General features: G+C 36.1%; 1 protein-coding gene and 1 pseudogene across 2 annotated transcripts in view; one reads left to right on the top strand and one right to left on the bottom strand.

Annotated features, from left to right (window-relative positions):
* Positions 1 to 26,053, bottom strand: part of Ube2e2 (ubiquitin conjugating enzyme E2 E2) — a 311,450-nt gene that overhangs the window by 107,849 nt on the left and 177,548 nt on the right. The window lies entirely within an intron of this gene.
* Positions 7,169 to 7,734, top strand: LOC124109181 (COMM domain-containing protein 7-like; annotated as a pseudogene).

The following is a 26,053-nucleotide window of genomic DNA, read 5'->3' as shown; positions in this document are numbered from 1 at the left end:
AAAAATTATACCAGAAAGTTGTGTTTTTTTCTTTTGCTAATATTTTGGGTATTCTATTTTACTTCCTTTAAGTCATATTCATACCAACCCTCTTTTCAAAATCAGGTTAAAGATAATAACATGTTTTCCTCACCATGAAAAACAAAAACCACTTAAGAGCTTGAGGACATATTTTTTTTCCAATAGAAATAATGAATTTAAAAATACTTTGTGTTCATTTTAACAAGAATCCATACTTTTAATTAGTAGAAAACCATAACTAGATGATTTAACTGAAACATTTAAAATGGTACACACTATAGAAGAAAAGTATACCACCAGAGGTAGCACTTGCTGGTTATATAAAGGCAGATTCAAATTTATGAACCTAAGTCATATGCACACTTGTTACTTTGTTGATACCAAACATTTCAAAAATTTTATATATCATATGTTATAAAATCTCTATTTCTAAGTACTCTATTTTAAAATAAAACATACAGATTAAGAAGTATGGGTGGACGAATGAAAGAAATGGGATGGAATATCAAAAGTTAGTTTGTTCCAGGAAATCTAGGATATACAGTTGTTATCTGAGCAAAAGCATGTGCCTATGTGCAGTGGAGAAGAGAAATCCGTAAGAACCCAACAGCATAAAATTAACTTGTCCATCCTACAACTATCTGTTGGACCACTGGCATTTTAGAATAAACTATAGAACTTCAAATCCTTCTTGCCCCCTCCTTGGTTATACCAGCCAGGCCTCTTGCTGTATTCCATCTTTTTTAGAACGATAGCATTAAAAGGTTGGTCATTCTCCTATCAGAGAGAAAGCCTTTGTCCTCCTTTACCCAACACAAAATTATGTAAAAGCCATTTAACTACTTTAAATAACATGAATCACCTGTTCTAATAAAAATAACTGGATCAAGCTGAGGTGTCATTCTAAATTAACAATCTAAATAAAAATTTTAATTGCTTGGTATGTACTAAATTTTAAAATTCTTTTATTTTCCAAACATGAATTTTGCCTTGAACTTTATCTATCAAAAACTTTAGTAGTCTTTAAAATATACAGTCTCGGCAAGAAAATGCCACCTTCCAAATTCAAATAATTTGCAAGAGTCACTGGAAAAGTGCCAGCTGCTTCAAAAAAAATGGGCTGGGAGTGTAGCTCAGTGATAGAGCACTCCTGGGTTCAGTCCTCAGTGCTGAAAAATGAAAAAACAATGCACTTGTTTATGATTATAGTTTTTATAAAATACTTTTACGATTCAGATTTTCTTGAAGTATTTCCATCTTGTCTCCTGCTGACAAGTATATATATAACCATATATATCAGCTATCGATATATATCATTCTGTTGAAAATATGAATCTACCCAAGGATATATAACATACATTAAATGACTACAGGGACTAACATATTCTGCTGCAACGATTTTTGAACTCTGCAACTTATTCCATCATTTTTCTTCCATATTTTCAGCCAAATGTATACCCTCCAAAACCCAGAAAAATATATCAGAGAGATGCTAAAAATTCACCAACAAATTTTCCATTTAAAATTTAACAATCAAATATTTATAATGTCTAGTTCGAATAATTTTAACTAGCATATGGTTAAAACAATATATAAAAATAATAAAAGTAATTCATATATTATTCCATGTTCGTTAGAAATTTACCTTTTTGAGATAAGCAATCACATCCATTCCCCCCCTACCCTTTATATACACTTGTCCTTTTTCATTCTTGGCCACTATCCCACCCTGCCTCCTGCTTTTTTTTTTTTTTTTTTGCAGTACCAGGGATTGAACCAAGGGGACATGGTATAACACTGAGCTCCATTCCCACACTCCTTTTTTCATATTTTTATTTTGAGAGAGGGTCTTGCTTTTGAACTTGTGAAAACTTCCTGTCTCAGCTACACAAGTAGCTAGGATTTATAGGTATGAGTCACTGTGCCTGGGGGGTCACTATCTTGAAGAAACAAAAAACTGTTTTTTCTAATATTTATTTTTTATTTGTAGTTGGGCACAATACATTTTTTAAAAAACATTATTTATTTTTATGTGGAGCTGAGGATTGAACTCGGCGCTGCACATGTGCTAGGCGAGCCCTCTACCACTAAGCCACAACCCCAGCCCCCAAAACTATTTTTTAAAACCCCACCAATATACACGTTTCTTGTCAAGAATATGAGCATATTACTCACTCAATAATTAACCATTGTATGAGAATAAAATCTGAGTCACTATAACAGAACTAAAGCACATCTCCATTTTTTTCTGTTATAAAAATAATTAATATCAGACTACAAGTTTATTTTGGACTTCCTACAGTGAAGGATATGTCCTGCTACACTGATAGTGGACAGACAAAATTTACAATGCATAATTAAGGCTGCTTAGGAAGCAGCATGGTATAGTCACTGGAAACACTGTCTTAAAATCTAAATTCCCTAGTTTCAAATCCTGGTTCATCCACTGTCCAGCTGAGAAACCCTGCTCAAATTACTCTTTATCTATGCTTCAGCTTCCTCATTTGTAAAATTATGATAATAATTTCATGGAAGTTTTGAGGATGCCATGCAATAAGACTTTATTACTAATCTGAAAATTTTTGTTTTAGATACACACACAGCTAAATTATTGAAAGGAAAAAAAGGATGGCAGGACAATATTTTTAAAATTTTTAGAAAATTTTAGAATAGCTTTAGATTTACAGGAAAATGAGAAAGACAGTATAAAGAGTTCCCATATATTCTCTATGGTTTCCCTTAATAACATTTTATGATATAAGCAACTTTTAATGATGATGAATCGTGCAAGTAAATTTACTCTCAGCAGGTAAACTTAAAAATTCAATTAATTTGAAATTTCAGTAATCTACCTACCAGAACCAAACTCTGAAACTTATTATACCATATTATAATTAATGTGTACTAAATTTAATGTTTCAGTAATAGCAATGCAATACTGCACTAATGTAAGATGTTTTATACTCCCATTAAAAAGGAATAATAAAATGAAAGTTATTGTAATATGTGTAATTATTTCTATATACATACTGAGTTGCAAATTAAAACATATAAAGCAGAAAATAAAGCTGATGTATTTAAATAGATATTACTTTATAATTTTAAGACTAAATAATTTTCTTAATATCATATAGTAATTAAAACCACATAAGATCTATTTGGGTGAATAAATTTTGAAATGAAAATTCTTAGTTCAAATATTTCTTTTCTCTTAGAGAATCATATTATAATTATTAATATAATACAAGGCAAGGTTTCCTGGGATAATAAAGAAATAGGGGTAAACATCAGGCAGTTGTGCACACCTATAATCCTAGAGACTCAGGGAAGATGAGGCAGGAGGATGACAAATTTGAAGCCAGTCTCAGCAACTTAAAGAGATCCTGTCTCAAAATAAAATAAAAAACAAGGCTGGGATGTAGCTCAGAGGCAGCACACTTCTGGGTTCAATCCCCAGTATAGCCAAAAGGAAAAAAAGAAAGAAATAGAAACAGAGATAAAGAGGTACATCTATAGGAAAGTTTATAGAGGCTAATTATCTCAGGCATGCAATGTTTTAAATGTAGACACAAACTGTCCAAGTTAGTAGCTACTAGCCACATACTACTGGTGAATAAAAATGAAATAAAATAAAAATTATACTCTTTAACTGGACTATAACTAGACTTCTGTAGTGTTGAGTAAGTAGCCACACTGGCTAGGGATTATTGTTTTGAAATGCACGGATATAGTACATTTCCATCACTTCATAAAAGTCTATTGAACAGAACTTCTCTAAATAGGTATAGATTGTTTCTCTAATCATGCTTAACTGCGCCTTAACTTATAGTCCTAACCTCTTAGCCAAACAATTTATTTTTATTAAACTTGTAAAAAAAAATCTTGTTTAAAAAAAAAAAAAAAAAAGGAGGCTTTTATCCATTTTCTGAAATGTTTAAGAAGGTGAAAAGGAAGAGGGCTTGCCAGTTCTTATATCAGGTGCATGGCCACCAAGAAATGGAAAAATTGCTGAGGTACTCAAAACTATTGCTGTACTCACGTGGCAGGGTAGCAGTAGGCCCAGTGGCCAGGAAGACTCCTCTTCAGGGGTATACTTCCTCACTAGGGGAAGGGTCCCCATGTGGGGCCTTCACACTGGTGGGACCTTCCCCGTTATGGGGCTGGGGTTCCTGCCAGTGAAAAATGGGAAATTTCACTGTTAGCCAGCTTTGAAACTTTTACCCACTGAGCTAATAAAAACACTGCTTACTGGATTGTTTAGTTAATTCAAAACAGAGTCATATGAAAGAAACTTTTAGAACTGATTAACCATGACATATGTTCTAATTTGGTCTGCCCTTCAGTCCCCCAGGAAAAATAACCTGCAGTGTTACTGGAACTGTCATTAAGATCTTAGGTTTAGTTAAATGTTGAAAAGATTAAATTGAACCAGCTATTTTTTGTTTTCCAGTCTGGATAAAAAATAAGAGTAACTGTCTTTTAATTATTGATAATGGGCAGTGGAGAAAAGCACAAATATAATCATATATAACAAAAACCTCACAAACTTTCACTGCTTCTCATTCTCACCCCATTCAGACTTTTAAAATTAGAGCTAAAGATGAGAAGTGAACGTTTTAATTCATCCACTCATTTCTGACCATTCTGTAATTTGATACTAAATAACAGTTATGAAACGGTCAACAAAGACAAGGATGTGTTGCTTTTGTCAAACAAATTTTATAAAATCCATGTAAGCAGTTTGTTGATATTTTAAAGTGTGGCTAACAATAAAAATCCCCCATGAACTATTCATTTATAAAATGTTCTCTACTTCCATGATATGAACATTTTCATTGCTTTAGGTATAACACACATAATTACAACATAAAATGAAAGGTGTTTTCCTATTGACGTTTTGAAACTCCAAAACAGTTACCCTAAATTCCTCCAGTTTAAACTCTTCCTGCCAATATACTTTATATTCACATACTACAGCATATCTTGGGCAATTAAATAAGGGCCAATTCACTTGAACACTATGGATACTTCAGGATGACAGATAACATCACATTTCTAAAAACCAAAGAAAAGGCAGAAAATTGAAGTTTGTGGTTAAAGCTGAGAGGGGAGATGCAGAAGAAGTAAATAGGTGGAGCTGTGCACTGAAACTCAAGACATTACCTTTCCCACCAGGTAGCAAAGATTCTGGATCTTCCTGACTTACTCTCTCAATCTCTTGAGTAGCAGCTTTCCCCTCTAATCTCTTGTAATTATGCTCACAGACAGCAATTTAGAGGTCAGGTTATTATAAACTGCATTTCTCTGTCTGTACTACAATGAAGGTGGAAGGACAGAGAAAGGAATCATAAGCATGAAAAAGTGTTACATAAAATTAGATGATAGATTTGAATATAAATTATATCATTTTCTAATTCACAAGAGAAGTTTATTTTAGATAGAAGGTATTTAGAGAACAAGTACTTAAGGAAAAAACTATAGGTTTCTACAATGAGAACTACTAAGAATTACTGATTAGCTTCCAATCAGAATCTTTATGTTAGACCATGCATAAGAATATATCAAGTAAGTAAACTATTCCTAATTTTATTAAAAACCTCCATTATATGTTTGCTGATCTGGCCAAAATAAGGTTGTAAAAGTTCAATTTTTGACACCAACAGTGTAAAAAGTATTTCCAAAGTATACAGTCAAACAAAAACACTGCCAAGGACATAAAAATAAAGATTACATCCAACACTAAACATCAAAGGCAGGCATGTCTTTCAGGAGTTGACCAAAGTTCCTTAAGGATAGGACTGGAACGCTTCATGGCCAGAGTTTCAGTCTAAAAAGATTATGAGGTCACTAACCTGGACATATTCATTCAAAATTAAATTCTGATAGACTTCCTGTCTACCCAGAAATGCTCTGTTATCCACAAATAAAAATTTCTTCACAACAGGCTTAGCCATTAGGAAAAAACTGCCTTAGATAAAGAAGAGTGATTTTTTTAAATAGATATGTATTCCTCTGAACACTTATGTTGATAGTTTGCTATAATGTCACAAAGTTTTTCTACAACCTTTTTTAACATTCAAAAACAGGACAGCAATGTCTGAAAGTACAAATAATGCTCTGTTCTAAATTCTATGACAAAATTGTTCTTTACAAAAACTTATATAACCTTGAGGATAGTTGAAGCTGTCACATCTAATAGTGCTGGTTTCCTCTACCCAGAAGCATGTGGTGAAGAGGAGCTGAAATCTAGCTGGAGCTCTGTCCACCTGTCTTTTACATGCAACTGCAAGGCTATTCTGGCCTAAGGAAAGGAATACCTTTTTCTAATTCACATGAAAGGCTATATTATGTTAACAAAGCTTCTGAGGATAACTACACAGTGCCATATTTCATTGACCATAAAAGTTATGCCATTATTTTATGAATTACTAAAAGAAATCTTGCCAAACTATAACAGTGACTTCTTATCACATAAAAATATTGTATACTTTATTACTGAAAGAGATCTCTTAATAAGTTTAACAGTGATATTTAATAATATGTCAGTTCTGAGTACACACACACACACACAATTATGGGAGCGATAAAATTACTAATCTTCCTCAAATAGTCCCAACTGTTTTGAATCTTGAATTCCTTTTCAGCTCAGATATCTGTTTTTCCACAAAATATAGACGTTTGTATGATAAAGAGTAATGTTGATGCAGTATATCTTGAAATATTACTCCATTTGTATCTCTGAAATTTTCTTCCAAGCTGTTTATATTCCTTTCCAAAATTGTTTGTACATGCACAGGAAATAATAATTAACTCACAATAGCTACATGACCCAAAGTGATTAATATTAGAAATGCTAAAATGTGGAAAATATAGGTTTCTTAGATGAGATTTAAAAAAAAAAAAACAGGAACCCTGATTTTGGAGGAAAATTTTTCTTTTTCCCCCATTTCATCATCTAATTGTTCATTCCTTACATTGTTATTGACTGACTGAAGTGACCTAGGGAATAAGTTAGGGACAGAGATGAACAAAACAGGCAATGACACTACCCTCAAAGAACTCATGTAGAGAATGGCATTAACTAACCATAGACAGTTAAGATAAAGAAATAATTGTTAGAGAAAGGTTGCAAGTCCCCTCCCTGAGGATGAACTCTTCTCCTCTCTGGAGTCTTAAGGTAAGCTGTCTCACAGTTCTCAGTACAGACAGAAGAACTTTTTTCTACTTCTTGAGCTCCAAAGCAATGTAAAGATTTTTGGCACAGCTGTCTAAATTTGGAATTACCAATCAGATCAGTATTGGCCCCCTAAGAAGCATCACGAAAAGCCTTCTCCCTGGTTCCAAATGGTTCCTTAAAGAAGAGTCTCAACAGCTGAGCAGATTTACATGGGTTTCATAATGCTGGGTTTTAGGGAGGAAAAAGTCCCTTATGTGTTGAAAAGTGGAAACAGAATGCCCCTACACTTTTTCAATGGTCCATGAGTCAGATCCTGATGATTAATCAGTTTATTAATAGGGAGTGGAAGTTTGGAGTGACATCTGGGAACAGCAAATTGGACAAAGTGGGAAGAATTTTTTTTAACCAATTAAAATTGGCTGTTAATAAAGGACATTAAACTGCAAATTTGTATACAGAACTAACAGGGCCTCAAGTTCTACAGAATCCTGAATGACATGGAACAGATCAGAACCAGCATGGGTTGTTTCAGTTGATTTCAGTCTCCCTGACCTCTTCTTGCTATCTGCTGAGAGGCACCTCCCTCAGGCCTGTAGGCACTCAGTGTGTGCAGTCCTACTAACCCAGGTAAAAAAAAGTATCTGAGAAAACAACAGGATTAAGTACTTAAAGAATCCTGCATGATTTCCCTACAAACTCCTCTTAAGGGAACCACCATCACCTATTTCACAGGACATTTTTTGATACTCTGACAGGTAAAGCATCTGTAAAGTAAATAAATGATGAGATCACTCAAGATTGCACAGTGAAACCAAGAATTGTTTATGACTACAGGAGAGCTCCCTTTGATTTCCACATGCTCTGTATTTGTGGTGGTGGTGTGGTACCAGTTTTGTTTTTTGAGATGAGATCTTGTAAGATTGTCCAGGTGTCCCGAACTCATGGCCTCAAGTGATCTTCCTTTCTCAGTCTCCCAAATATCTGGGACTATGCATATGCCACCACACTTAGCTGCCAAGCAGCTTTTAATGAGGTGCCAACGTATAAATACATGCATGGTTTTCTCTGAAAAGAATTCAGTTCCCAGTTTTCAGATTTGTTTTTTTTTTCCCCTGTTTAATGAGGTAGGTCTTTAGAGGCTATCTTAGCTTGGGTTGGCTCTAGCTTACCATCTCTGTTGGTTAAATGATGAATAAAAAACATTCTAAACAAAACAAAACAATGATTATCATAAACAGCATTAAGAAAAAAAGACATTTAGTGCAATAACATATATCTGATTTGCCCTGGTGAGGAAAACCATATAACATCTTCACAGAGGAAGAAATGGGTCATACAGAGGAAAAGGCCTGTGTAAAGAAAGACAGAATGAGTAAATAACTTTTTTTGCATGGATAACGTGTACTAGGAAAAAGGAAAAGCCAGGCTTTTTGAGTACTACTACAACTGGACATGAAACTACACCAAATATGGGGGTACCTGAACTGCTATCATGTTAGAGTGTGGGTTTATGGAAGCCACATAATTAATGAAGCTATCGGCCAAATCTCTCTCATGATGGGTGCAAAGGATCTGCAGACTTACTTGGAGTTATTTCCCCAGTATTCAAGTGTGTAACTGGAAACCTTCACACTAGCTCTCTGACATGGGTAACAGGTATCATTTTTCAAAGAAGAGCTGAATACAAGTCCCTGAAACTTTCCCCCCACTACTCTATTGTCCATCAAGATTCTAAATCAAAGCAACACTATATACTAGGAAGAGTTGCAGATATGTTAACACCACTATTAAGGACTTAAAGAGGCAGACAGGTGGTGGTCCTTATTATAGCTTCTTTCTCTATATTGCATGGCCCAACAGAAAAAAATATGTGAATAATAATAATAATAATGGATCACTATAATCTGAAACTAGTGGAAGGCCCAGTTGCAGTTGTCATGGTATTATAAAATAGCCTTTGGCATGTGATGCTTACTTACTGATGTGGCAACAGTTTTTCTCAGTCTCGATCTATGGGGAGAATCAAAAGCAGATTATCTTCACAAAGGCAGGAACAGCATAATACCTTGTCCCAGAATAAAGTCAATTCTCCTGAACTTCAAAATTCAATCGGCCTAGATTATCTTCACATACTACTATACTGATGACAGCATATCAACTAGATCTGATGAGTAAGAAATGAAAAGCACAGACAACCCAGTGCAACACAAACAAAAGACACCTTGCTAAAATTAAGGGGTATGGTAGGCACACTGCTTAAGTTTGTAAGGAGTCCAGGGATCTGAGATATGCTGAGAATATTCTCAGGTAAAGAACAAGTTGTTACATCTCTCAACATCGACCCTTTAATACAAGGTAGGTTTCTTTGGAGTTTGAAGGCTGCATATTCCTTACTTTAAAATACCATTTTTTTTACCCATTTGTCAGAGACTTGGAAAGATGACCCAGAATAAAATAGAAGGCTCTGTAGTCGGTTCAGGCCATTAGGCATCTGTGATCAGTGCATCTGATGGTATAGGACCTTTGAAATCTCTGTTAATCACCAAAAAAGAAGTCACAATGAATATTGCTGGGGTTTTGGAGCAGAGAACAACTATATTTAAAAAAAAGAAACAGCTTCCAGTATGTTATAGGGCCTAAGTAGAACCTGCATGCCTGTGAACAAATGACTGATTTTTTAAGTATCTGTTAAGTCATAAGGTTAGATGGACAAAAAACCAGCCTGCTATAGGATAGAAATGGCACTTTTGGTATTAGGTACAAATACCTTCAAGGGCATGAGTAAATTACATTTACATGTAACTCAGAATCTCAAATCACCAATGCATTTTTCTTTCATGATCAACTAACAAAGGAATTCAAATCTAGCCAAAAACTTAACTGCTGCTGCATTGCAGGCATATTCAGGAGTACACCTAAAAAGGTAAATGGCAGGTAAGAGCAACTGAAGCAATAACTTTGTTATCCATTTCAAATGGAGGGAGAAATGCCCAGTGCTACAGTTATGCCCTGACACATGGGCAGTAGTGAACAGGCTGGCTTTTGTATCTGGAGTCTAAAAAACAACCAGGAAAGAAAAGGTGATAAGTAAGTCTGACAAAGATGGACTGGGTGCACATCAGGTGCATTTTTGTGTCTTTCATTAATACCTATCAGGAAATATGCACCAAAATGTTAATAGGTGTTCTCTAATGTCAACAATGAGGTGGACAGAATGACTCATTCTATGGATGTTAACCAGCTTCCCACTTAGGCCACCAGAGTTGACACAATGGGCCCACAGTAGAGTAGCTGAAATGCTTCCTTTTTATTAGGCTGAAAAGCTATTGCTAAATGCCTAACCTGCCAACAAGGGAGACTGGTGTCAAGCCCCTGATATGGTACCTTTACTGGAGATCAGACAATCACTCAAGCTAAGGTTGATTACATTGGGGTGGGAATGGGAGTGGCAGTGGAGTGGCAATGATTTTGTCTTTACAGAATACCTGCTCTGGATATGGATTTAGTTTTCAGTTCCCAATACCTTTGCTACTAAGGTATAATGCAGGGCATAAATGGATATATACCACGTCAGATCCTCCCATTCTCACTTGTGCCTCATTTCATCTGTCTCCCCAGCACCAACTTCACACAAGTATAACCTGATAGTACACAATATCAACCTGATAGTGCCCCACCTTGTGGCTTGCCTCTCACTCTAGGGTATCTATGTTGATGCTGCTTTGCATTCCCACTTGCACAACACTCCATGAACTACCTGTGGGTTATGGAGTGGCTAATATACTATAGGGTGAATCTCTGAGCAGTAAGAAACAGAAACTAGTGGCAAAATTTTTCCTCCATTCTCCCCTCACAACACACAGTCTTAAGACAGTTAATATGATTTCTCAAGGATGACCCTATACGACTGAACAGTAGGAGACAACTCAATAGCTTATCCATGCATTGGCTTTCCCCCTATAAAAGTACATTCTCCTTATCCCTCGTTCAACTTATTGGAAATGCATTGCCTAACAAAGTTAATAACACATGGCCCTCTGCTTCAGGCTCTACTTTCTGAGAAGTCAAGCTAAGACAGACCTGATGGTCTGTGGTGTCTTTATTATATGAAAGAAGTAATTTCTTTTAAGTAACCAAAGGCAGAGATAAGATCATTTAGGCAGAGAGACAGAATCAGAAGAGAAAAGAAACTATAACTTCATATATTAATGGCTACAAGGAGGAAAATGGCCAGAAAGGAAGACTGTAGAGTAGCCCAAAATACGTGAAAAAACTGAAGAGTTGTTATTCTGAGGGAATTTAATAGGGGCATGAAGGTAATGCATATCTAAGGAATTGCTGCTTTTTAATTACTAAATGTGGTTTGATCCTGACTGCTATGGATATCTGATGTGATGTATTATCAAACAAAATTAAATATACAAATATAAGTGAAGCAAACATTTTTTCAAAGCAACTTCCTTTGAGGAAAACCTCAGGCAGAGCTATCCAAGAATAAAGGAATCAGAAACCACTGACCAGGTCCACTTATCTGAGCCTCTCTGGAATACAAACTAGTAGTGGACACAAAACAAGAAGAAGATGATCTGACTTGCTAAGTTATTAGTTTACAAAATTCTACCTTGTGAGGATTTCTTTTGAATTAAAAAAAAAAAAAGCCTGTGATGTTAAAAAAAATTAAAGACTCTGCCGCAGTCTGGCTGGGCACAATCAGGAGCCACTTGTCAAAAGAAACTAACTTTATTTTTAGAACCACACACGCCAAACAAAACAGCCTCTCAGGAAAAACCCTCAGAGCCTCAACTGCCACCACCGGCTTTCCACAAGCCTCTCTCTCCCACCCCAGCTTCTCTCCACCTCCCACAATCCTCCTGCTCTTGAGGCCGATTGGCTGGGTCACGTGGGCGGAGCCAAAAAAGTCCCCCAATGAGCAGCTCCGTGGTCTGAAAGGGCAGGGAAACAGCCCAATGAGCATCACCGCAGAGGAGCCAATCAGCTAGATGTTGCTGGGGCCGCTGTGAGCCAATCATCAGCCGGCAGCTGGAAGTGTGCTGGCAGCTGGAAGTTTGCTGGGGCCCCTTCGGCTGTGGCTCTCAACATCTCCCCCTCTCTGTTTAAACAACAAGCATGTGGCTTAGGGACCGTGTCTGTTAGGCAGTCCAATTCAACATATGGTCCTTACCCGTCATCGGATGAACTGACCTCTAGGCGTCAGCCTCCTGTCTTAGGTTGGTACCACTGCAACTGGATCATACCCGTCACTGACTACCGGTCCAGCATACAGCTATACTTGTGGATAGGTCTTTGCACCAGTGGGGGGGTGAGGTTCTTTGCCTCACCTCTGTTGGCTCCCAAATTTTAGACCATCACTAGTAGAGGAGGATGCAAAATGCCATGACATTAAGCCAATTGAGGGCTCCTTTGAAAAATTGTACCACCGGTGACATCATCAGCAAAAATACCCCAACACTACCACAAGTCGCTGCACCAACAGATAGTTCACAATGCATACAGGTGAGCTCACAATGTGTCCAGGCAAGTTCTGCAAGCAGTTCAGTCATGGCTATTGTAGAAGCTGTAGATTGGTTTTATCTTCGACTTCACCAGCACTGGGATGAAGATAGGAATTCTGGCAATAATGGCTAAAGAAAAAATTATGTAACATTACAGAAGGCACTAAAAGAAAACAATTTTCTTAACAATTTACATTGTCTTCACCGGCACTGGGATGAAGATAGGAATTCTGGCAATAATGGCTAAAGAAAAAATTATGTAACATTACAGAAGGCACTAAAAGAAAACAATTTTCTTAACAATTTACATTATCTTTAAGAGAATTATTAAATATAATGAAAAGGAAAGGTGAAAGTAAACAAACAGATCTGTTAACCTTCTTTTTTGTTTACATATTAAAACAATCCTCAACAGTTGTTTACCCAATTTAAATTAAACCATATAAATCACGTGAAAAAACAAAATATTTGGAGCCATTTTATCATGAGCGCTCATCATATATGATATATGGACATACGTACATTCAAACATATAACACAAAACACAAGTGTGCACACATAATATAATACATACAACACATAACATTATAGTAAAGGCCTTATAACTTTTTACAGGTGAAATCTCCATTGCAATGTTTAAAAACTCTATAGTCAAAAAATAGAACTGATCAGCAAAACATTAACCTAGGTCTGTATGAGCTCAAAAAACAAAATAGAACTTCATGATATGGCAAAGGGCAATAATAAAATAGATATTGAAAAAAGCATCCTGGTTCTGTTGCAGATGTAAGAATAGCCAAACTGGAGTTTTGGATATCAGTTGTTATGGATTTGAGCCAAATCATCTTCTTTTTTGGTCTGTAGAAATCGCTTTAGTTAATCTTTCTGGAATCCAAATCGGCTGCTGTTCTCCCTGTGGAAACACATAAACAGACCCCCGACTCCAGACAATCACTGGGTCAGGACCTTGGTTAATCTCTCTGGAATCCAAATCGGCTGCTGTTCTCCCTGTGGAAACACACAAACAGACCCCCGACTCCAGACAATTACTGGGTCAGGACCTTTCCATTGTCCTGTTAGAATATCCTTCCAAAGTACCTTGGGCTTATGTACATTTTTTGGACACATATGCCTTTCCGCAGCACTAAGTCCTGATGAATCCAAATTTAAAAAGTTTAGAGTAAAAAGGGTTATTTTAAGTTTATCTTTGGGGAATATATACCCCTTCCCAATTCCTTCTTTTTGCTTTAATAAGTACATTTTAATAGTTTGATGAGCTCTTTCAACTATGCCTTGTCCCTGTGGATTGTATGGGATTCCTGTTATATGAGTAATGCCAAATGTTGAGCAAAATTGTTTAAAAGAGGTAGAAGTATAACCAGGGGCATTATCTGTTTTTAACTGTTTTGGAACACCCACAGTGGCAAAATTTTGTAAGCAATGAGCTATAACATCTTTAGTTTTTTCTCCGGCATGAAGGGAGCCCATCAAAAATCCAGAAGAAGTATCAACTGTAACATGCAAATATTTTAATTTTCCAAATTCTCGCAAGTGTGTGACGTCCATCTGCCAAATATAGTTAGGTATCAATCCTCTAGGATTGACTCCAAGATTAACTTGTGGTAAAAAGGTCACACAATTTTGACATTGTTTTATTATTTGTCTAGCTTGTTCCTTAGTTATTTTAAAACGCTTTTGTAAAGTATTAGCATTGACATGGAACTTTTTATGAAAATTTATAGCTTCTTCTAGTGTAGAGAAAATATGTTTGAGATGTTGAGAGCCACAGCCGAAGGGGCCCCAGCAAACTTCCAGCTGCCAGCACACTTCCAGCTGCCGGCTGATGATTGGCTCACAGCGGCCCCAGCAACATCTAGCTGATTGGCTCCTCTGCGGTGATGCTCATTGGGCTGTTTCCCTGCCCTTTCAGACCACGGAGCTGCTCATTGGGGGACTTTTTTGGCTCCGCCCACGTGACCCAGCCAATCGGCCTCAAGAGCAGGAGGATTGTGGGAGGTAGAGAGAAGCTGGGGTGGGAGAGAGAGGCTTGTGGAAAGCCGGTGGTGGCAGTTGAGGCTCTGAGGGTTTTTCCTGAGAGGCTGTTTTGTTTGGCGTGTGTGGTTCTAAAAATAAAGTTAGTTTCTTTTGACAAGTGGCTCCTGATTGTGCCCAGCCAGACTGCGGCATTTGGTGGCTCGCACGGGGAGCGACTGAGGGTAAGTGAAACTGCTCGCCCCTGAGGGCAGGGCAAGAGGATGGGTAGCCATTTTAAGATTCCTCTTTTATTTTGCTTCACTTTTGTTTTAAGTTGCCTGTCCCTGGAGATGAGTGAGACGGAAGAAAAACCGCTCACATCTGAGGAAAAACTATTTACGTCTGAGGAACAGATAGGGAGAAAGGACGGATGCACATGTCAGGAGGATAGAAAGGCTATAATGACTTTTTGTTGTTCCCTTTTTATTTCATTCTGTCTCGGTTTTGTTTGGCGTCATCTTGTTGGGTTGTATTATAGTAGAAATACGGGATCAGAAATTAGTAAAAAACAAAACAGCCTCTCAGGAAAAACCCTCAGAGCCTCAACTGCCACCACCGGCTTTCCACAAGCCTCTCTCTCCCACCCCAGCTTCTCTCCACCTCCCACAATCCTCCTGCTCTTGAGGCCGATTGGCTGGGTCACGTGGGCATGGCCAAAAAAGTCCCCCAATGAGCAGCTCCGTGGTCTGAAAGGGCAGGGAAACAGCCCAATGAGCATCACCGCAGAGGAGCCAATCAGCTAGATGTTGCTGGGGCTGCTGTGAGCCAATCATCAGCCGGCAGCTGGAAGTTTGCTGGCAGCTGGAAGTTTGCTGGGGCCCCTTCGGCTGTGGCTCTCAACAAGACTCATAAAACAAGTTTTTGTAAGGAGATATTGTAGGGGAAAAAAACCCCATATTCTGTAAATCAATGGATATGTAACTGATGTGATTCTGCAATCTGTGTATGGGGTGAAGGTGGGAGTTCATAACCCACTTGAATCAAAGTGTGGAATATGATATGTCAAGAAATTTCTAATGTTTTGAACAACCCACAATAAAAAATTAAAAAAAATAAATAAAAATAAAAACACACACACAAAAAAGAAAGACACTCAGAAAAATATGAAAACACAGAAGAAATGGCATAAAAATGGCACAAGTGCATGAAAGTTTTAACATATTCTTTAAAATAACTATCATTTTATAATTTGACTTTCACACTATATCTACATAGTAAAGCTTGGAAAATTGGAACTGATGATTGATGTCCCCAAAGAAATGATTCAAAGAAACAATATAAAATGATGATCCATTTTATTGGCTTTATTTCTGCCCATAAATGTTTAGTAGCAACTGCTTAATTCTGGAAATCTATTTGAAATAATCAATAAATTTTATATATGAGTTCTTAAAAAAAAAACCCATATTCACACACATAGAAAGCTCAGTGCCCTAAGTAAAGCACTTTAATTTAGTTTAAATTATACTTTAATTTAGTATAATTATATTAATAAAATTACACTTCACAGCAAGACTTTCTTCCCTAAACACAGGAAAACATAAGGATACATAAAAATGCTTCATACATCTTTATGAATACTTAGGATCAGAAAACAAATCTTCCTTAATACTTTGAATTTATCACATGGCTAAAAGGTAAGCAAATAATGCCATCTTGTGTTATAAGAAGCCATAGAGACCTTTTGTGATGGCAGTGGTGATTAATTCTATTTGAACATCAGCCATGAAACCTTTTTTTTTTTAAAGTTAAGAATTGTTTTAGTATTTTTTTAAAAAATATTTTTGTTTAGTTGGTTGTTGGACACAATACCTTTATTTAGTTATTTTTACATGGTGCTGAGAATTGAACCCAGGGCCTTGCACATGCTAGGTGAGAGCACTACTGCTGAGCCACAACCCCAGCTGTTTCATTTCTTCAGTTCATTAAAATGTCTCTTTATTTAATTAAGTATTAATGACAAAATTTGTTCTGCCTGATTTTCTCCCTGATTACCTGTCCCTTTCAGTCAATATTCCTAGCCCAATTTTAATGTTTGATAAGTGTAACAATACTCTAGATCTTTATTTTAAAAATGCATTCATGTTCTTTTCCTCCAAGACAGGTTTTATTTGTGTAGCATGCATTACAAAGGCTACACTTTGGTCCAATGTTAAAAATATAAAAGTCTGGGGCTAAAATCTAAACTTCTAACTAATCATATGAACCCTGGGAATATCAATTGAAATCACAAATCGAAGTTTTATAATAACATTCTTAATGTACTTAAATAAATATGTAATGTTCTTGAACATAAGTATTACAATAATAGTAAGTGTGTTTCAAAAGTTCCCAAGTGGAGACTTATTTTCTGCCGCAGCTTTTAGCAATTAAAAACATAACACATTTAAAGTCTTTAGCTCATAATATTGCCTCAAATGTTATACAGTTTAAAACTACCTTTCAAAAGTAATAGCATAAAACTATAATGAATATGCTATCAGTAAAAAACAAGAGAATCAATGCTATCTATCTGCAATGTTGGTAGCCTTCCTCAGCCACAGGAGCCTTAGAGTAAGTCAGCAGCTCCTCTAATGAACCAGTCTGTGCTTCTTTCCAACAATTGGGCCAATTTGATCCCTATTTAAAGAAGGTGGAATAGCCTCTTATTTATCAAGCTTTCTTTCCTCAACTCTTCCATCCTTGATCAAGTAGACAGTATTCCAACAACTCTAACTCATTTGATAAGCACAACAGCTGCCTTCCAACACCAGAGTTGGTATTAGTTCTTATCTGAGGCTTCAGAATGCCCAAATGACACAATACTAGGTCAAATGGCTTGAAATTCAGTTTCAAACTAAAAATCTCAGCACTTTTTTACTAGAACTCAGTATCCAAACAGTCCATTCTCTCCCTAGAATTCTAACTAAAATGCCAGTGGCAAGGGTTTTTTAAAATAGTCTCTAGGTAATTTTCTGTGTTTGCTTCAACAGAAAACTAATCTGCCTAACAATAAACAAGTCTCAGGATTTAAATATTCAGCTACACTGCTGGGAGTCAAGAGGGGATTCTATCTAGGAAGAGCAAGAAAAAAAACTTGGAAGAATGATCCAGCAGGAAATATCTTCAGGACATCTTTTAAAATTATTACTATTATCTTTAAAGCCAAGTCAAACAATAACTCAGACCTTCATGATATTTTATATCTGAAAGCTATTCTCCTGAAAGTGAAAAATTTAAGCAGCATACAAATTAACTAGACTGAAACATTTAGGTTGATCTTACTTTAATCTTTTATCCCAGGATCTCATCCAACAGCTCTGTATTTCAAAGCACTGGCATATTTATTTGGCTGGCATGATCTATGACCACTTCCTTTCTATCAAGAAACACAATTTTTCTTTTTTTTTTAAGAGAGAGAGAGAATTTTTTAATATTTATTTTTTTAGTTTTCAGCAGACTCAACATCTTTATTTGTATGTGGTGCTGAGGATCGAACCCAGCGCCGCATGCATGCCCTGCGAGTGCGCTACCGCTTGAGCCACATCCCCAGCCCACAATTCTCTTTTGATGCTCAAAGAATTCACAAAGTATGAACCTGGGCCTATATAGACTTTGAGGTGGAAATGTTAACACAGAGCTAAAAAGCATTCAATACTTTGTATCTTACTAGGCATTTATTTTTAAAAAAGGATAAGAATGTCTACAATTAATAAACAGTTTCTTTGGTTCCACTGGTGATTCTTTCAAATCAATTGTTGATATAGGTAGGTTACATAGCCAAGGAAGCTCAATCCGTGTAGGCTAAACACACTGAGAGTGCTGTGGTACATCTGGACTGGGTGGGACATGGGTGAGAAACGCAATGCATTTTGGCTTAAGCTGTTCATTCACTTAAACACATAACATAAAAATATACCTCTTTTTCTATTTTTCAAAAGTTGGTATAATTAATGGCGGTTCCAAACTCTTTTGAGGGGAGAGGTAGGGACAGAAGCTAGAAGACAGGCTGGAGAGTATTCATTGAAAGAGTGTGTATGATACATTCCAGGTCTTCTAAGACTCCCTCTGACAATCTCTTATGGTCCTACAGGGTTTGGGCAGTTGGCATTCTAATTCCATCTCCATTTTCCACCTTAATCCAAACATACATCCATAAGAATTCCCAGCACAATTCCATGATTCAGGCTTAAAGGGGTCTGAGTTAGGCAGCATCTCCTGGAAGAGGTCAATAACAAACTCTCTGTCCCCTCCAGTCCTTGGGTTCCTGGCAAATGCCCCTTAACTATCTGTGTTGATCAGTTAGAAAGAAAATTTTCGTTCCCTTTTGCAGTATAAATGAGGAATATACATGAGGATATGCCATCATGTTATCCCAGAGAAATACCCTAAATAAACAATAGCTTTCAAAATTCACATCAAAACAAACTCAATGTCAAGGAATAGAAAATATTTCACTTGATCAACCTATGTATAGTTACCAAGTTCCTATTCAAAATTTTGTAACCTCAGATTACCTTGTTGGGAAAATGGTCTAACTCTTTATTTGGGGGCAAATCTAATGATATTCATGTCTTCCTTACTATAAAGACAATAATAGTTAACCAGTATGTGGTGTGGTAAGTATTCAAATATGCTTGGAAAGAAGGCACTAACCTTATAAGAATACTGATATTGTTATTAGAAAATTTGTAGCTATGGTGATAAACCTAACAAGCATAAACCCATATTCAGATTCTTTCATGGTTTGAAACCAAATGTTTAAATTTATGAACTATGATAAGCATTTCTTTTCTATTTATATACAGCTTGGGCCATATGCCACAATACTTAATTTAGTAAACATTTCAAGACTATAGCACACATATTATTTTATGTTTGTCACACATAAAATTAAAAAGGAAAATTTTAAATGCTTTAAAATTTTAATACCCAAGAGCTCAATGATTGCCTGTCATCAATTTACTTTCACAATACCATAAAATTCACTTATATCATCTAATATAAAATATTAGAACTATACAAATAGAAAAGTATCTGCAACTTAATTTGAGAATATTTGTCCCTTTTAATTCAAATCTTTTCCAGCCTAACTCGTGGAATGAGACCTGGAAGAAGAGAAAGAGCCAGACACGAAAGGAAGTGTGTTCCAGGCCAAGAAGAAAGGCCCCGAGAGATAAAAACCTGGTGTATTTTAGAAACTGGAAAGAAGGCCATTGTGGTCAGAGCCTACTGAAAGTGAGGAAAAGGAGCAGAAAATGGGGCTTCAGAGACAGGTGAACAGCCAGCTCATGGATGGCCTTGTGAGTCTGAAGGAGGAGCATGATGAGATCTGTGTGTACTGATTTACCAACAATACACAATCCTTATTTCTGTTCACCAGAGTCAGAGTCTCAAAGGCAGAAACCATCTCTTATTTTTTGTGCATCTTGTTTAGCCTCCAAACCCAAAGTATTTCCTAATCAAGATGAAAGATGGGGTGAATGTAATTCTTTGCAGGAATAGTAGGAAAGCTGTAATACAGGAGATGTAATTGTAGAGATGGAGGAGCATTACAGCTTGTGATATGGCTGTGGAGAGGAAGTAAAGATGTTCTAATAAAAATAACATGGGATATGAGGAAACAAAGATTTGGGGGAGGAAAGATAGAATCTATATAAAAAAACTTTTGCTATGTGGAAGAAAGCTAAATCAAGACATAATTAAGACATACTTCTTTCCTCTAAAATGGAAAAAAAGTTCTTAAATTATCTTCTCCTATAGTGTGGATCTGGAAAGTCCTCCAACAGTGGCACTGTTGGGAGGTGGGTGGAAATGTTAAGAGGTGGGACCTAACTGGAAGAGGTGGGTCACTAAAAACTTGTCCTTGAAGGATGTATCTTGTTCCTGGCTCTTCCTCCTCTCCTCTCTCTGTGGTTAATGGGCTGCATGAGGTGAAAAGCTTTGATCTGGTGCTCCCAGGGGGCATGACATTCTGCCTCACCACAAGCCCACAGCAATGAGGCCAAACAATTATGAACTGAAACCTGTGAACTGTAAGCCAAAATAATTTTTTCCTCCTTTAGGCTGACTTTCTCAGGTATTTTTTCATATTAACAGAAAACTGAATAACACATCTTACAAACAAGTATGCGCTTGTTTTTTTTTTTTTATGAGAATACAACAGATGCTACAGTGTTATGAATTCTTTAGGAAATAAGACTAAAAATGCCCATAAAAGAAAAGTACTCAGTTACTATTAAAATGTTAAGATGTGATACTAGATAAAGAAAGAAATATCATGAAAAGTAGAATGAACATAGGTACTGGAGTCAGAAAATCCACAATTTGAATCCCAGTTTAGTCAGTGTGGGGTAAAACGTAAAATTCACGTTTCACATCATGTGCTTCTTGACTTCTGGTCAAACCGGCAAGGCCTTGAATTACCTAAGCACAAGTTTCACTCCCTACTCTGGTCCAGAAGAAAAGGAACCCTAGAAATAGTCATCTTTATCAAAGGGGTCAGAGGCAGTTGTTGCTTATCCTTGAGTAGTAGGGTTTCAGTTTTTTGCCTGCTTGAGGAATTATTCAAACAAGTCCATTATATCCTTCTGTGGGAATGAGGGACACCCCACACCCTCTTAACCTATAAAACCTGTCAGTCTCCCACAGCCCTTATTCACTCTGTTCCTAAGTGTAACTTTCATATGACCTGGTGAGTGTGGAGTCTTTCTCCCCTAGGGCATTGACTGTATGTGACTAATAAACTCTTGTCCACCTCATCGGGTGCATTTGGCCATCTCTATGGCCATATGACAAGAATCTTTCCCTGATCAACAGAGTAAAAAGCAAGGGATGAAAACAGCCACTTTTTGAATATGTAAATGAGACCTCAGCCAAATAAGTTTCATCTCTAGCCTTTTTATTCTGTAAACTAAGATTTAAAATATTCACCTTATAGATTATTGTATAAACATTGTGTTTACCAGTTACTATTGTGTGTATCAAGTCTAACAGTACAATGCTATTCTCATGATTAATTCTACCAATACCATCCTTATCCTATTACTTTCCCCTAATATCAGAACTGTTACTAGTTATTTAAAACCTCTAAAATTAAAATTAATAACAGAGTTTTAACAGTAAGTGGAGAGATAAATGAAATTAACCAGATTTGATTTAAAAGCCATCTGGGTTATTTATTAGAAATAACTTAATTCTAGTCACCACAAAAATACTACAAGGAGAAGTTACATGAGTTTTGAACAAATAATATAAGTAGACATGAAATCAAGACTACTTTCAAGATATTGAACATTTGGCTGAACGGTACCTTTGATTTCATGAATCTGGTTATGCAGATGATGCATCAATTTATAGCAGTAAAAGTCTGTTCAATAGCTAACATGAAAAAAAAAAAACTGGTTACTTCACAAAAACTGCATGGTATAAGCATAAAAACAGATATACAGACCAATGGTACCAAATAGAAGGCAGATAAACCCACACATCTACAGTCAAATGATCCTTGACAAAGGTGCCAAAAATATACACCAGAGAAAAAATAGTGGTTTTTGTTTTTATTTTGGGTACTGGGAATTGAATTCAGGGGCACTCAGCCATTGAGCCACATCCCCAGCCCTATTTTGTATTTTTTTTTTTTTTTTAAGAAGGGTCTAGAATCTGCAATCTGTGTATGGGGTGAAGGTGGGAGTTCATAACCCACTAGAATCAAAGTGTGGAATATGATATGTCAAGAAATTTGTAATGTTTTGAACAACCCACAATAAAAAATTAAAAAAAAAAAAAAAAAAGAAGGGTCTCACTGAGTTGCTTAGTGTCTCATTGAGTTGCTGAGGCTGGTTTTGAACTCATGATCCTCCTGTATGTCTCAGCCTCCAGAGCCATTGGGATTACAGTAAAGTTGTGCGCCAGCAAGCCAGGCAATTGTCTGTTTATTTATTTATTTAAACAGTGCTGGGAAAAGTGGTTATCCATATATAGAAAAATGAAACAAGACTCTTATCTCTCACTCTCCACAAAATCAACTGAAAATGGATCAAAGACTTACGAATTAGACCAGGAGCTATACAACTCCTAGAAGAAAATGTAGGGTCAATACTCCAGCATATAGGCACAGGCCACAGCTTTCTCAATAGGACCCCTAAATTTCAGGAATAATGTCTAGTTAATAAAAAGAATGGTATAATATTTAAAAGCTTTTGCACAGCATAGGAAACAATTAGGAAAGTGAAGAGAACCCTCAGAATAGGAAGATAATATTTGCTATCTACTCTTCTGACAGCAGATTTATATCTAGAATATATTAAAAAATCTAAAAAAATTATGCCAAAAAATCAAATAATTAATAAATGGGCAAATGAATTAGACACTTCTTAAAAGAAGAAATACAAACTGTCAACAAATACGTAAAAATATGTTCAGCATCATTAGCAGTTAGGAAAATGCAAATCAAACTGCACTGAGATTTCATCTCATACCAGTCAGAATGGCAGTCACAGAATACAAATAATAGCCAGGCTTGGTGGTGCATGCCTGTAATCCTGGCAGTTCAGGAGGCTGAGGCAGGAGGACCACAAGTTCAAAGTCAGTCTCAGCAATGGCAAGGCACTATGCAACTCAGTGAGATCCTGTCTCTAAATAAAACACACAAAAAAGGCTGGAGATGTGGCTCAGTGGTTAAGTACCCCTGAGCTCAATCCCTGGTACCAAATATATACATACATACATAATGCTAGAAAGGATGTGGAGAAAAACGAACACCTTTACATTGTTGGTAGGACTGTAAATTAGTATAACCACTATGAAAATAAGTATAGAGTTCCTCCAATGACCAGGCATGGAACCACATGGCTATACAACCCCTTAGTATTTATCCTGAAGAATTAAAGTCATCATACTACAGTGATACACACATACCCAAGTTTATAACAGCACAAGTCACCATAGCCAAACAATGGAATCAGCCTAGGTATCCATCAACGGGTGAACGGTAAAGAAAATATGGTACATATATACACAATGGAGTTCTATTCAGCCAAAAACAAAAATGAAATTATGTCGTTTGCAGGAAAATGGATAAAACTAGAGACCATTATGTTGAACAGACAAAGTTGATCTCAGAAGTCTGTCTAGAGTCATGTTTTCTCTCATATGGAAGCTAAAGAAGAAAAAAGAAAAGAAAGGTGGGGGCAGATCTAATGAAAATTAAAGGAAGATCGGTAGGGGTGGGAGGCAGAAAGGAGGAGGTGCTGGGAAGTGATACTGGCCAAATTACATTGTTATATTGTGTGCATGTACAAATGTGTAACAACAAATCTCACCACCAGGCACCAATTTAAAAAAAGTGGAGAAAAATCAAATCATCATCATCATCAACAACTGGTTACTTCAGATAAAGATGGGGGGTGGCACTAAATAAATTTTTACTACAGGAAAATTTCCTTTTCTTTCACATCTTAACAGCAACTACTTATTAAAATGCATACTCTGGTGTATCAATGTTTCCAGAATTCAGTGGTATATTACTAAGTTTCTGTATTAATGTGTTTGGAGAAAAGGGAAATTACAAAATATATAATCTTATTAATACTCATTGAAATTTAGTTTATGTACAATTATAATGCAGCCCAAAAACCCCACAAAAAATGAGGGGAAGGAAAATATAGAACTATAAAAATGGGTAGGGGAAAGAGACTTATACAATTATAGCATAGATAGCCTTTTAGAACATTTTGGAGTGTCTTTTTTGGGGGGGGTGGGGAACAGTGTTAGGGAACAAATCCAGGGTTTTGTGCAGGCTCAGCAAGTGATTCACCACTCAGTCCCCAACCCCTGGAGTATTTTTATTTATTTATTGCTACTAAAACTGTTGGACTTTAGACTTTGCTTTAGAGGCACTGGTACACAATTTTGTCATTTTTGTTAATGCAGATTTTATTCTCTTCAGAATTTGACTGGATATTGAAATATTACTTATTTAAAAGTTTAAGAAAAACCATAATAAAGGTTATGCTACTCAGTATATGGATGCCATATTGAGATTAATGTACCTTTTAAATATAGTTCTTTGGCTATCACATTCAATAAAAAATTTAAGCACTACCTTAATGTAGATTATTATAAACATGTAATAAAATTGTACAGGTATAAAGCTTATAATAAAAATAAACAGAATACTGACTGCTCATATGCCATAGTTGAGTATTGGTTTCAAAAGCATTGACTTTTGCTCAAGAAACCAACAATACTGTGGTTAATCTATTAGCTTCAGATAGTGTATATTAGCTCTACACTATTGGAAATCTTTATGTTTCTATGTCTAAATAAAACAGGTTTCACTATATATTACAAAAATACACATATAATATTGAGGATTTATTTTAAATATAAATGAGAAAAGAAAAGGAAGTCTCTTTTCTCTCCTTACAAACAGGGTAGTTGAACATTTTTCCATTCAGTTCATATGTATTCCTGTATTCTCGTTTAGAAAAAAAAGTAAGACAGGATATGCTTTGGTTAATTAGCTTTTCTCAAGAGTTGTAAATTTACAAAAGAAGCTCAATGATGGCACAGATTTTTCATTTACTCTCATTCTGTTAAATCTGTCTTTCCCTTGGGCTGAATAACTTGGAGTATTAAACTAATCCCAAACTTGGCTTAGTGTTTAAAAAATACATATATAAAGACAATCTATTTTTTTTAAATTCCTCATATCGTATGATATTTGCAATACTTCAATCAATACTCAGCTAATTATAGCCAATAGGATGCAAACAGCCTATATAAATTGACATCAATTTATAGACACGCTCATGAGAACAAGACTTTGATACACTGTGCTGGAACAGAATCTGGCTTTCTTTAATTATTTGTTGAATGAAGAAACATCTGGCAAAACCATTTCTCTGAACAGTCAGATCTACTTTTGGCTTCCATTAACATCTTATCATATATGTACCTGTTAAAGGCACAAAAAGCTGCAAGTTTGGTGTTAAATACACTCAGTTGCAGGATAGTTAAGAATCTTTTTCTTATGATATAAAAAAATTATGATATCCTTATATAAGGACAGATCACAAATAAAATCTATTCATTTCATTATCAACTGCAAAAAATCGGTATCAGAAAACTAATCTGTGTGCTACCATTATGTGGAAATAAATCCATAATGTAAATTCACCTCTAAAGAGTTGGGAGGCTTTAATTTCTCTGGCCAGTGTTGAACAGAAGTGGTGAGAGAGGGCATCCCTGTCTTGTTCCAGATTTTAGAGGGAATGCCTTCAATTTTTCTCCATTCAGAATGATGCTAGCCTGAGGCCATAGCACA

The sequence above is a fragment of the Marmota monax genome, unplaced genomic scaffold, assembly GCF_021218885.2.
Source record: "Marmota monax isolate L192 unplaced genomic scaffold, Marmota_monax_Labrador192_F-V1.1 WCK01_AAM20220418_F8-fsc00152, whole genome shotgun sequence".
Taxonomy (NCBI): Eukaryota; Metazoa; Chordata; class Mammalia; order Rodentia; family Sciuridae; genus Marmota; species Marmota monax.
This window is presented reverse-complemented; position numbering and strand designations above follow the sequence as displayed.